The sequence below is a fragment of the Bactrocera tryoni genome, chromosome 5 (assembly GCF_016617805.1).
Source record: "Bactrocera tryoni isolate S06 chromosome 5, CSIRO_BtryS06_freeze2, whole genome shotgun sequence".
Classification (NCBI taxonomy): domain Eukaryota; kingdom Metazoa; phylum Arthropoda; class Insecta; order Diptera; family Tephritidae; genus Bactrocera; species Bactrocera tryoni.
In genome coordinates, this window is record NC_052503.1 from 23,216,201 (window position 1) to 23,231,366 (window position 15,166).

The 15,166-nt window shown below is 35.4% G+C and overlaps 1 protein-coding gene across 2 annotated transcripts in view; it reads left to right on the forward strand.

Annotated features, from left to right (window-relative positions):
- The first annotated feature begins 941 nt into the window (after positions 1-941).
- Positions 942-15,166, forward strand: part of LOC120777954 (capon-like protein) — a 319,841-nt gene continuing 305,616 nt past the window's right edge. For both annotated transcript variants that reach the window (XM_040109570.1, XM_040109569.1), the window contains exon 1: positions 942-1,340. The gene's annotated coding sequence lies outside the window, so the exon portion shown is untranslated. The remainder of the gene's footprint in view (positions 1,341-15,166) is intronic.

The following is a 15,166-nucleotide window of genomic DNA, read 5'->3' on the forward strand; positions in this document are numbered from 1 at the left end:
TGTTTGTTTTTAATTGCATTATTGCATCAACAATAGCGAAACGCGTTTAAACATGCAATAACTTGCAGTTGTCAAAGTGCCGTCAGCTGTGTTTTGTTATTTACACATTTAGAACAACAGAAAATAGTTGGAAAAAAAAAATAAAATAAAAATCACAAATTACGTGCGAGTGTCATCTTCTTTTATGTGTTTGCCAGCACGAAGAAGGCGCATTCTTATTTTGTGCTAAATATATAAATATAAACAAGTGTGCATGTAATTGTGTGTGTCTGTGTGCGCTTTAGTACTTGCTTTGTTCTGTGTAGTGTGCGTTTTGTACTAAATCTAGTTGCAAGTGCTGCAAGTTCTTGACGCGTTGCAAGCGCAAACAGAGTGGTTAGTCGACAGTCGTGTTGTTGGCGTTCCGGTTCTAGTTAAAGAACGAAAGTGAAGACGCCATACTAGAACACCAGCCGCCGCCGCTTTGTGGGCACGTTTGGCATTTTTAAACGCCCGTCGTGCGAGAGTCTTTTGCGGATTGTTGCTTGGAAGTTTTGTGTGGACGCTAAAAAAGATTGGCTTCTGCGAATAATAAAAAAAAATATTACATTAAAAAAAATTATAATTTCCGGTTTCATTCATAAGATCAGTGTTGTGGTTTAAACAGTATAAACACAAATTGGCAGCGGCAGCAATTGTGGTTGCGGTAATTTGCGACAAATCTTGTCGAACAACGCAAAGTGAACAAATTATTAAAGAAAAAAATAATAAATTTAATATTTTTAAGTGAAAGAAAATTCAAGTATAAATAAATAAAAAAAAACCAATAACAAAGTTAAAAAAAAATTAAAAAGCAAAAAAAATACAAGCATAAAGAAACAAAAAATAAAATCAACAAATTAAAAAATATTTCAAAAAACCTTAAAATTTAAATAAAATACAAAAAATCAAAAACCTAAAAACTAAAATAAAATACAAAAGCGAAAATTCAAAGGCAGAAATTTAAAACAAAAGTTTTTGGCGTCCACTCACCCCTCAGTTTCTGGTCGTTGTGTCTCACATTTCCAAGAATTGGCAGTTAATTTAAAAGAAACCACGAGAGGTGAGCGAATAAAGAGATAAACGGCCCAGCGCAAAACAGCTTAAAAAACAACACGTATGCCAACAACAAAAATAAAAACAAAGTGAAAAAACAAAATCGCCGTGTGTGTGTGTGTAGAAAAAAGTATGCAAATTAAAAAAATGCCGGCTGCGTGTGTATGTGTATGATTTAGCCAAGCGAACGAGTTTCCAATCGCATACCAGAAACGTCAAAAATTATTGAAAACCAACGCAGACCGTATGTGCGATATTTAAATCAGGTAGGTACATATGTACATACATACAAACATGTGTCCATACTTTGTATACACTTGTGCTAATGTTTATGGCAATAACTCGGCCAAAATTATGCAATACTAATTAAACGAAAGTCGATTTCGCGTTGTAAAACGGTTATAAAAACATAAAAAGTTTAAAAATCCAATTTTGTGTTGGAACGGCTTGATATTGTATTGTGATCTGTATTAATTTTGTATTGTGTTATTGTGAAATCGAAAGTCGCATTGTTTGTTTGGTGTTTACCATACCCTTTCTCAAGCCTTTTCTGGCGATTGCTGCTTTTTTTGTTTACTAAAATTTGTTTCTTTTATTTTTTACTGATTTAATATCGAATATTATTACTCGAAAAACCAAAACAGATGCGAATTCACTCGACTGTGCTAAGACTTTAAGTGGATTTTAGACTTTTTCAAAGTGATCCACAGATTATTATTAGAAGATCCATGTAATATGGGTTATATCACACAAGCATCCCAGGTTAAAGAAAAAAAATTATTTTAATAAAAATATTTTAAAATAAATTTTCATAGTTTTTAGAGAACGCGAGTGTTACTTGCGTAGATTTTCTTTCTCTCTCTCGCAATATTAGAATAAATAATTAAAAAGGAAAGCAAACAAGAATAAATATTCTGGAGTTTCTATAGAAAAACTTTTTTGGTTTTTAATTGTTCAGATTGTATGACACTAGAACCGATAGTGATCCGATATCGACAGTTCTGTAAAATGAACAAGCAAACTTACAAATTTAGCCCCCGATTTCATGTTCCGTTGTGGAGGCTAAACTTTCTGATCAATTATGATCAATTCTAAAGATAAATCTTTCACAAAGATTTTGTGAAATTTTCAAAGAAAAATATTTAAAACTTGACTATGCCGACGTCATTTCCGGCAGTACCTCGGAAAAAAGGTGGGTCTGCATTGACAGCAATACTTCTTATAGGATCATCTGAAGTAAACAGAAATAATAGGCCATAAACTGGATATACGAAGGAAAAAATGTAAAAACTATTTTTTAGCAAAGACAAAAAAATGCAAATTTTTGTAAAAATTACTTTTGCTTTTAATAGTTGTAATTAAAAAATAATAATTCGTTAAAAAATTTGAAAATTATTTCTCTTGTGGCGCCGTCTTGTTCGAACCAGATACTGTCCAAGTCCATGTCATCCAATTCGGGCCAAAAATATTTGGTTATCATTGAGCGATTCTCATTCACAGTAATGTGTCGCTATTGATCAGCATGGATTAAGTACGGCCTAATGACGCCGCCGGCCTGTAAACCGCACCAAACCGTAATTTTTGGACCAGTAACGCATATTTTGCTTACTGCCAAAGCCTTTCAGCCAGAAATGAGCCTCATCGCTAAAGATGGTTTTTCAAATCTTTTCACAAAATTTGCCCCAACGACATCACAGAGATGTCCAATGCTTGAGAACGACTTGTGAGAGACTGATTTAGGTTTTCCTCAATTGCTGCGCTAGTGGCACCTATTTTCTCGACACTACGGACACTTCTTTGCTTCACTGGTACGTTAACACTTTGTATTGTGCCAGTGGATTCAAAATTTTCCACTGAACACTCAATTGTTGATCTCAAAGGACTTAAAGTTAAGACCACTGACTGCGAATCTCAGTAGTAAATTTTAATAATTTCGACTCGTTGTTGGATCGTGTATCTTCCCATGATGAAATGGCAAATCTTACTGAGGAGAAATGTCAAAAGTGCGTGGAAAAATATGGCAGCGTTACCTGTCCCTATCGGTCTATTTTTGTAGTGTCGCTATTGAAAAACCCGCTATATAGCTGACCTCGAGAATGAATTTTTTCCGGACGGTCTCTCCATAACTATTGCCCGGATCAGCTTAAACGTTTAAACAATAAAAAAATCGATTTTTTGAAACCGTGGAACCCGTGTAACCACTTATGCACCTATCCTAGATGATGATAATGTCAGACAAAATTCAGGAATATGGTCTCAAATGATAGTTCTGAAAACAGTAATATTTTTGTAGAAACAAATTTTTTTGAGTAACACACGATCTTCGATGGCGCTAGAAGACAAAAAAAAAAATTGTATTGTGTATTTGTATTTTGTATATTGAAATATGAAAAATGTGAAAGAAAACAATTTTTTTCAAAATTGCACTTTTAAATATCGTTCATATACCTAAGTATATCCACTAAGGCACTCTTGAATTTACTCAAGTTTCCGAAATAATCCACTAATTACCTTTCTGCAATAATATATAACGATTTAGTATTTTTTTGAGCCAAATTTCTTAACTCTTCCATAGGAAAAGCTCTATAAAATATACTTTATTACTTAATTTTCGGAATTTTCATATTTTTCAGTGGGCGGTTTGGCGCCAAAAATGCTATCGCCACGGCTGAGCGACCACCAATTCATTAATAAACCAGAACTGGCAGACGAATGTCGAAAGTGATGTGTTGAAAAAAGCATATAAATGCCAAAATCAAAAATATTTGTGTGTGTTTATCACCAAGCATAGCCAAAGCTACATTTTTTTAGATTTTTTATTACTTTTTGCAACAACTATAGTAAACAAATTAAAGAAAAAACAAATAATAATAAACATAACAAGTTGCATATTAACTGAAGGAATGCACATAAAAGTAGGAAAATGCATTATTTTGTAATAGACTATGAAAATGAAAGTCGCCGGTCGGCGAAACGAGACGCATCCGCTCAAAAGTCGCTTACGTGATGGTTAAGTGACTGTGTGTGTGTGATTGTATGTAAGATGTATGTCTGCTTGATTTCGATGACATCAGGCGTAATGGCGTTCTACATTCTACAAAAATACTCGATATATGTATATGTGTGTATGTATGTATGTGTTTGTGTGTTGCATGCTTATAAATATATCTACTTGTACCACATTTATGTGTTTGTTTACAAATACACAGGTGCGAATTTACTGCTATAAATCGCTTTGTACTACAAAACTGCATGTCTATACATATCTACATATGTATAAGTGTATGTGTGTGTGCACATTCGCAATCCAGCTCTCCTGCGATACATCATTTAGTACGCCAACGCAAAATATTGTCTCGACTGCGAGTGTTTTCCCGAGATTTCTGACTTCCGAAGACTTACTATTGCTTAATATTAAAACACACACGCACTCACACTCACACATACATACACACAAAAACACATAATATAAATACGAGTACATAAATTTGCCTCGCAGAAGTAGTGGCAGTGCAGTTCGTAGGTGATGCCAGAAACAAATGCATCAGCACACCGCTCAAAGACTAAATATTATGATAATGCAATATGTAGAAAAAGAATAATTTCATGTTTTTCATTTTCATCAAGCGTGTACACATGCTGGCTGCGAGGCATCGTAAAAGCTTCGACGCAACACATGTGCACCATATAACAGTATATACTATAAGCCGCTGTATGCACAGCTAAATAATAGTGAAGCGCACTGATTGCAAGCAGCTGCATTTTCGAAGTAAAAAAAAGTGAAAAAATGCTAAAAAAGAAATGAAAAACAGGCTCACAAGGCGATTGCGTTGCATGTGGAAACAAGTTGCTGTCTAGATATTTATTTATAAGTTGTGTGTATGTATGTGTGTGCGCGCGAAGCTTTTATGACATGCGTAGAGCAGCAGGCATTCCTGTGGAGGCTGCAGGTTTACCACACTAAATTTTCTTTTAATTTTTTGAAATTTTTTTTTAACATTTTTGATGAATTATTAAATGTTGAAGAAGATCAGAGCGGCGAGGGTAGAATTTTAGTAAAAGAGGATTCTTAAACAGATTCAAATTAGGTGCAGACAGTTTTACAAACAAAAAAAAGCACACAAAAAAACAAATTTCGGCGGCATCGAAGCTTTCATATCCTTCACAGGTTTATTTCTTAGAGCTCAAAAGAGTATACAAATATTATTATCTTGATTTTGATCGTTCTGATTGTACGGATTTTGTTCCTATAATGGTCTGATTTCAAAAATTTGTTCAGAGATTTTAGAGTTGCCTTGGAAAATATTCTATGTAAAATTTCGTGAAGATATCTCCTCAATCAAAAAAGTGTTCCATACAAGAAAGCCTTGATTTTGTTCGATAAGTTTGCATGACAGCTATACGCTTCTGGGCTTCTTGGGGAGTAAAAAAGTATGCAAAATTTCAGTTGGATATCACAAAAACTTAGGGACTACAAGGAACGATCCTTTCAAAGTAAACAGAACTTAAAAGAAGGTCACATGGCTTTTTCGGCAAAACCAATTTATTTTATTCAAAATAATCTCCTTCTGCTTCAATGCAGTTTTTCGCACGGTTCAAAGCATGTCAAACGAGAGTTTTAGCTCGTTGGCCGGTATGCCCGCCAGTATGCCGGCGGCCTCTACGTCTGCATAAGGCTTTCCTTTCATGGGCAAATGAATTTTTCCGAAAAGGAAGAAGCCGCACGGTGCCATATCAGGTGAATACGTGGAGTGGTTAATGGTTAAAAAGTGATTATTGTCAAATAATCGGTCACAAAAGTCGATCGAATGTTGGATTCTGAGCAATTTTTGGTCGTCAGTCAATTTGTGCGGCACAAACCGTGCACACACCTTTCGTAAGCCCAAATGTTCGGTCAAAATGCGATAAATCGATGTTTTGGAGATGTTCAACTCCATTTCCATGAATTTCAATGATGATTTTGACTGATTTTTGATGAATTCACGGACAGTTTCGATGGAATTTCCGGTGATCACGGATTTTGATTGGCTCACATGTTGATCATCATTTATGTCCTCACGACCTCAAGACCACTTTGAAAACGTTGAAACCACTTGTGCACTCTGCTACGGGATAGGTAATTCTCGCCATGAACTTTTTATCAATTGAAACGTTTCGGTAAAAGTTTTACCAATTTTAAAACTAAATTTAATTTTGGCTCTTTGTTCGAAGCTCATTTTCGCACATACTGACACTTAAAACGCAATAACTTCACTTTCAATCGATGAAATGAAAAGTCATGAAATTCTCATCGGACAATCGATAAAGATAGCAGATTCTAATGCACCAGCCGACATATTGATGGCGCCACCAGGGGGGCGCTAGATTCAAAAAGTCCTGTTTACTTTGGAACGCACCTTGTACAATGAAATCTCCGAAAGGGCTGTCAGACGGATCAGAGCGAGACGGAATGACTTAAATACATGCTGTGTCGCCAAGATCATGCGCAAGACTCCCGTGAGAAAACTCTTGTAATACTCACACGATCTTAAAAGGACTGCCGGGAAGTTGTTGGCTTACTGGCATCACATTCAAGCCGGATGGGCATAAGTAATAAAGATACATGCAGAAAGTGCAGAGAAGTAGGCATGAGAGAGACGTGGGAACACTTTTAATGTCTCTGTCCAGCACTATCTAAAATTCGTCTTAAATCTCAAGGAGCTTCGCAGTTTAAAGGACTGGACGAAGTATCAACTTAGACAAACTCTTAATGTTGACAAAAAGCGGTGACGTCATGTTTGACGAATACTTAACCTCAAATTAAACAGAACCTCCATCTGGCTTTATTAAGGACCAGCAGGTTTATGTATAGCGTAACAGGCGGGCAGTATAACCTCACCTAACCTAATATATACTTATTTTATTTCATATTTATTTTTTGTAAATAAAAAGCGATTTTACTATCTTTCTTTAAAAATTTCTTAAAATTTCAAAAACTATTTTTTTTCAAACTAAACGTAGAAAAGTCATTATAATATATTTAAAAACTTAAGAAAAATTACACGTAAATAAACACATAAAACTGTTCCACAAGTTCAGTTTCTCACTGCAGGGCATTTATGAGCTCGACGTCATTGATTCGTTAATGTATACAGTTGGATATTACCAATTGTTTTTATGGATACATCATTTACTATATACAATGAGCGAAATTGACTTAGCTACAAATTTATTTATTTATGAAAGGCTGTTGTACTATCAGAAACTATGTATGTATGTATGCCTGAACTGTTCATTTTTGGGATAGTATCGCACTTTAATCATAATTCTATTTGTCTGAAGACTTTTATTCTGTTATCGATAACGACTCAATACTATAACGCCTGCAGATCGCTTTAGAAATTTGATGTTGTCTCGAAGTTTCTAGAAATTCGGTAATAGTATGTTCTAAAAGTCGGTATTAAGCACCAATAAATCGATGTACTCGTAAATACTGACCCAGTGTCCAGCTGGGGATCAAATTTTATCCAAACTGAGTTGACATATTTGAAAAAATTCTATCAGTTTTTGAACTTTCTTTTCCAGAAAAAGTAGGTAGTTATTAGGTTACGTACATACTTGTATATTTGAAAATATTCCCTGAAGATTTGAAGTTGATCCGGCAAATAGCTTCGTAGGTAAGAGTGTATTTTCAAGAAATTTTTCACTCGTGTAATCGGCTTCTACAATTTTAAACGCTTTTTTTGGAAATACCGTTTTCAGAGTTGGGAGGAAAAGCCTTCGAAACAGCGGACTCGATCGGCTTGAAAATTTTAGACGATCTTCTTAGACATATTTGTTATGGAATTATCGAAAGAATAAGATTTTTGATAATAATTATTTAAGCCACTTTGAATGTAATTTTTTCACAAAAGTTGATTTAAAAAAAATAATTACTTTTCCTGGGAGTCCATCCTTTTGTTGGAAATCAAAATTTTGACTAGTCCTTCGATAATTACCGGCTTTCGTCTTAAGTAATAACACTTTTTTTTTGTTTTTGGATAATTTTGAGATAATTTTAAACAGAAAAGTCTTATCCATCATCAGACACCATTTTTTGCAGGTCCACTTGAAGAGTGACTACGGAATCAAGAGAATCCAAAATTTTTCAAATGAAGCACGGCCTATTGAATTATATAAAAAACAAGTAAGGAAGGGCTAAGTTCGGGTGTCACCGAACATTTTATACTCTCGCATGATAAAGTGATAATCGAGATTTCATTATCCGTCATTTACATATTTTTTATTTTGCTGTAAAATTAATTAGACTAGCAGTTCCTGAGATATAGTTTTTGGTCCATAAGTGGGCGAGGCCACGCCCATTTTCAATTTTAAAAAAAAACCTGGGTGCAGCTTCCTTCTGCCATTTCTTCCGTAAAATTTAGTGTTTCTGACGTTTTTTGTTAGTCGGTTAACGCCCTTTTAGTGATTTTCAACATAACCTTTGTATGGGAGGTGGGCGTGGTTATTATCCGATTTCTTTCATTTTTGAACTGTATATGGAAATGCCTGAAGGAAACGACTCTGTAGAGTTTGGTTGACATAACTATAGTAGTTTCCGAGATATGTACAAAAAACGTAGTAGGGGGCAAAAAGATTTCGTCCAAATATGCCTCTCCCTAATGCGATCCTTTCTGCAAAATTTCAATTTAATATCTTTATTTAAGGCTTAGTTATGACACTTTATAGGTTTTCGGTTTCCGCCATTTTGTGGGCGTGGCAGTGAGCCGATTTTGCCCATCTTCGAACTTAACCTTCTTATGGAGCCAAGGAATACGTGTACCAAGTTTCATCATGATATCTCAATTTTTACTCAAGTTACAGCTTGCACGGACGGACGGACAGACGGACGGACAGACAGACATCCGGATTTCGACTCTACTCGTCACCCTGATCACTTTGGTATATATAACCCTATATCTGACTCTTTTAGTTTTAGGACTTGCAAACAACCGTTATGTGAACAAAACTATAATACTCTCCTTAGCAACTTTGTTGCGAGAGTATAAATATAGTAAATGCAGATTTTCTTATTTAATATTGTAAATATACTGCCACTTCAAAAAAAAAAAATACAAAAAAATTGTTCTGACTTACAAATGAACTATGTAATCATCTGTCGCACACTGTAAAGGCACAGCTGTCGGGCAGGTGATCATTAATTCGATTGCAGTAAATGTGGTGAAGATGAGTGCTGTGCGAAATGGCTGTACATATAATATAAATAAAGCTTAGCATCGCCATTACAAACAGACAAACAAACACACATACATACTCGTATAGCTATGTAGAAGACGCAGTATATGATCAATATCAGCGACTAGTGTTAGATCTATTATTATGAATGTACAAATTATGGCGATACCCAATTACTAATCAGCAGTTATAACCATTAGCTGTCGGAAAAAAAGAAGAAGACCCACGTCAAATTTTGCCAAAAGCCCATAGATGCCACTCAATAAGTATGCGGTGTAGCTTCAATGATTCAAGGTCGACTTTTGCCGGTAACATTTGAAAAGTTAACTAATCACTTTTGCATACACACATACAACTATATACACTTACATATGTACATATGTATATATATAGCGTTTTGTATGTATAATAAATCTTCCACCTCACGTTCGCTTATTTATCGCCGTTGCTTTGCTCCAAATGATTCTTCAGTTCAACAACATGACTTTGTCCGTTTCGTGCAGGCTGTTGTTGTTATTGCTATTGTTGTTGTTGGCGGCATTTGCTCTGTCCGCTGCTCATTCCACCGCTTTTTGTTGCTTTGCTCTTCACATGCGCGTTCATTATGGGTGCTTCTTAGCGCTTAATGTTTTCTGTTTGTTTTTGTTATATTCTAGTTGTTGTTGTTGTTTTCGTTTGAAAATGTTCTAAAGTTTTTTGTGTTTTGTGTTGCGTTCCGCTTTTATTTTCTTACTTAAAAATAGCGCAGCGTAGATGCGTCCATTTTTGTGGTTACCAATTCAATCAGTCGGTTGGCGCGCATCACTCTCGGCCTCACCGAGTTCTTTGTGGCGTTCTACACAGTGTCCGTCTTGCTGTGTTGTGCTGTTTCTATCAGTTGGCAGGTTTTTGTACGAGTAGGTATCTTTTTTCAAAAAAAAGTTGGCAGGGTGTGTTTCCTCCTTCGTGGAGTGGTGGTATAAGAATTGGAGTAGAGATCGCGATTCAACGGAAACCACGGAATATATTTTCAGATTTTAAGAATTAGAGATTCGGTAAGGTTTTCAGATTTTTGAGCGTTAGGTATGGGAAATTGTTATCTGACGATGAATCCACCGTCTTACCAAAACAGAAAGAAAACTTTTGGAAGAATGTGAAATTTTTTTTTTCAAACGGGGATTGATAGAATCTAAACTATAGCATGACTGATGAGTAGCTTTTTCATCTAAGTAGTGGTCCGGAGTCATCAAAAGTGTGGTCTCTAATACGAGGTTGTTGTGTTCTTTTCATTGCCGGTGTTTTTGTTTTTTTACAACGCCCCCTGTGGAGGGGATGTCTCGTGTTCTCACCTTAGCTCGTCTTCAAATGGATGTTCTTTGGCAACGCAGTGGATACTTGGTCTATAACCGGAAGCTGCTTGAGCCATATGTAAAGAAATCGTTTCTGGCCAGTCTCAAGTGAATGGCAATCAGAGAATATTCCTCACTTGCGTGAACTTCTACACTTGGCTTCATCTTTCTCCAACATCTAATGAGTCGGCGGTAAAAGTCTTTGAGAGAAAGATTCTGCACAAGATTTATGGTTCTTTGCGCATTGGCAACGGCGAATACAGCAGTCGATGGAACGGTGAGCTATAGGAGATATGCGACGTTATTGACATAGTTCAGCGAATCAAGAGGCAGCGGCTACGCTGGCTAGGTCATGTCGTGCGTATGCATGAAAACAATCCAGCTCTGAGAGTATTCGACGAAGTACCCGCTGGGGAAGTAGAGGAAGAGAAAGACCTCTACTACGTTGGAAAGACCAGTCTAGCTACACTTAGAACTTCCAATTGGTGTCAAACAGCGCACAGGAAGAACGAACGTCGCGCTGTTGTAAACTGGGCTATAACCGCGTAAGCTGTGTCTACGCCAATAAAGAGGAATAATATAGTATATAAAAATTTGTTCTGAATTTTGTAATGGAAGCGGATGCTACTGTTTGGTTTACTGGTTTAGGTTTACGTGTATTACGACTTGTCCTAATTACCGGTCAGTAATTCCTAGGATATGATATACTTATAGATTTTTCCGAACTAAGCTGTCCAATCTCGATTAGATTGGCAAACTTGAAGCCAAGAGAATATTCCGTTTCAATCGGCTGAAGACAGGGAATTTAAAGAGATAATGATTTAAAATTTCATCATCCTCAGCGAGTACTGCGAATTCTATCTCTTATGCCATACTTCTTTATAATCCTATTATTTCATCTTCCGAAACTGAGTCCTAAGGGGTACCACCTTACCATCCTTTTCTAAAAGTCGAATCCCTTTAGCTTTTCTAACACATACACTAGTCCGAAATTCAAACGGATGCATAAAGATATTTTCTTCATATACATATGTACATACGTAGGTTGCCTTTTATATTTTGGGATTTAATTTATAGTAAACTTTGACATTTTTGATGTTATGCATACTCAGAAGGTTTTGACATATGAGCGCAGTTTATGTTGTTTGCGGTAATTTAAAATATTCATCTCAGCCAAAAAACGGAATTAAATCTCGAACATTTTCGCGGGATTATTTTTTACAATTTTCGTGAATTAACTCATCAAGGGTGCAATGATGAACTGAATTCAATTATGGGCCATGAAGCTTCATCAAAGACCAGGGCTTATAGATGGCATGGTGAATTTAAACGAAGTCGTATGTCACTCCAAGACGAATTTCGTAAAGGTCGCCCAAAATCAGTTGTTGTTCCGGAAACTATTGATGCTGTGCGCAAACTGATATTGCAACATCGTCTTGTGACCTATTAGGAGATTGAAACAACTACATACAGACATTAGTGGGACCGGCATATATTCAAAATTATATGAATATTTGATTGTAGAAAAGAAAGAAAGAGATTTTGTTCACATTGGATTCCACACATTTTGTCGATCGTTGAAAAAAGACTCGTGTCGATTGGATAAGCATACTTCAAAACACGTCTATGATCTTTTATAGGCTATTTTGGTTGTTAGGTAGCCTATTTTTAAAGCTTATATGGCATACTTTTTTAGATTCTCAGCGATATATAACTTATTATTCCTACCTGATCGCAAGAAAAACACTCGCAATCTGTCAATAAAGTGCTTTCCACTCATTTGTCTACTTCCAAGCCACTCTTGATCTCTTCAATGACTCTTCCACCGAATCAAAAATTATCATGCCTCGCATCAAGTATCGGATACCGAATAGTTATGATGCTTTTTACTTTCAATAGCTGTGCGTTGAACCTTCTTTCGCAATCGCTTCCTCCATGTGTTGTCTCTCTTATGGCATCCGAGTACGAGTATAATGAATACATAAGCATATGCATAAAAGAAAACGAAATCGTCTCAAGCCAATTTGTATTTATACTTTATTCTGCAGCGTTGCTGCGTTTCGCATATAAAATCTGCACAATGTCCACATGATGGCTTCCTTTTCATCATCTGCTTCATAAGCTATTTGCTAAGAGCACCAACTTGCTCTACATGTATGTATACTCCAGGTAGTATTATGTAGTAAATAGTGTGTGAGTATGCATATATTTATATATACATATATATAGCTATAATCTATTCTTTGTCTGCGGATTTTTTTCTTGTTGCATTTACTCCACTTGACTTTCGTTTCACTGCTTTAATATATGTATGTACATACAAACATCACATTATATACATATACATATGCACATACATATGTCATTATCTACTTGTATTGGCGAACCGGTTTTCATCTTGCGTATATTTTTATATATATTTTTTTATAAATGCGTTCAATTCTGCCATCCTTATTTCGTTGTCCTTTTCGTGAGACATTGAATACGCGATTGCAACACTGCCTTGACAGCCATCTTTTCCACTGAAAGTTAATAAGAAACACTGAATGAAGTATGTAAAGGTTGAAAAGGTAATTATTTAATGCATAAGGGCTTTATACTACATATATATAATACATACATATACATACATATATAAGACATGTGTAGTGACTTTTGTAGCCACATTATTAAAAATAAAGGCCTGCAGAAATTTTATCAAACATATGTATATATTTGTTATATACCATATAAGTAAAGGCTGATTCATGTGGGATTTCTTCTATACACGCAAAAATTAATAAAATGGTTTATTTTACTAATATCGCTTCATTGGAAAGATCTCACTCATGCCTTGGACCAACTTCTCAATAATGCATCACTTTCCAACAATTTTTTTATAGTTCGTGGCTCCACATGACAATAATACTCGCATTACTTGCCATTCGCCGCTTGGGAAGAGAGTCATTAATGTTCTCATACCATTGGTTTCTTTCGCTACCCCATAAAAGTCAGTCTTTCGGCTTTAAGTGGTAGCTGCAATGCGATCATCCTGGCATGTAAGCGATCTACACGCAGATCAGTGTTCCGTCAAGTCTATGCCTAAGCTTTTCGATTACAAAAAATCACTTTCCATGCCGCTGTATCGCTTGTTCTTTATTTAAATTTAAGGATTTAGTGGTTCGGTTCATACCCAAAACATTAACCAAAAAGTTAACCAAAACGTTAACCAAAATGCTAACCGAAATATTAACCAATATATGCAACAGAGATGTTGAGATCCTCTGCTATCTTTCTGATGTCAACACAACGATTTTCAATCACTGTTCATATAACTTTTTCGATATTATCGTCATTAACAGAGGTGGATGAACGACTCGGAAAGTTATCGTTAAATGTACGACTTTCTCTGAATGGACCACACAAATACTTGTGTTTGTAATAAAGCGGATTCCTCATAAAACTTCGGCAACATTTTCAACGATTTAGCCGTGGTTCCATTAGAAACATACAATTTCAAGTAAAGTCGTTTTTCAGCTTTTTTCCATGGAAAAAATTGCCAGCTGCCAAACACACACTAATTGACAGATGATAATCAAAGAATCAGAATCTTGTATTTCTTATTCGTGGAAAAGATATATCGGGAGCTTCTAATATTAAAGAAACAAGTTAATTTTCAAATCCTTTAATTATAATAGGTTTGTTTAACCATAAATAAAATGATAACAAAATCATGGTCTTTTATAGATCGTCTCCGATTAAAGCATCAAGGTAGCCTAGTTTTGCTCGAACTATACGGATCAAATTTGAATAAAATCATAAAAATTTCAAAGTTATTTGATTGAATAATATGTTTAAAAATCATTGGACTTTAAATGGAACAGTCCGGATCAAATTTGAGCAGATGTCAAAGAGGTGAAATCATATAAATTTCAAAGTTATTTGATTGAATATATTTAAAAATCATCGGACTTTATATGCAAGAGTCCGGATCAAATTTGATCAGACGGCATATTAGTGGTTAAATCACAAAAATTTCAAAGGCATTAGTGTGAATAATATGTTTAAGTCACATCGGACTTAGTCTGAAGATAATCTCAAGGATTTTTATGGTAACTATACAAGACGTTAGGAAAATAAATAATAGAACATTTCCTATTGTATAGATCAGAGAATACAAAAGAAGTTATCAGACGATTAAAACTCGCCACTCATAAGTGTCGTTATAAATTTCTTTGAAAAATTATTAGAACTATAATAGATTACTTCACTATTTTCGACAAGATTTCTCCAAAAATCAGATGGTGGTTCAGTTCTAGATGGTGCTGGATATAGCTATAGGAGGTGTTCCATCGTTTCTCTTATGTCGTTCCAGTTTTCTGGAATACCTTTATGGTCTGTAACCCAATATATATGCAGTCGCTTTCCGGCAGCCACTACAGCTACTGCCTCCTAGTTTCTAAAGACACTCTCTGACATAATCCGATGTGAGATTATAGCCTTAATTGCCGCCTGTATGTCGCTGTTATTATCTTTTTACTTGTATGTTGTTTCCAGCGTTGTTAGCTAAC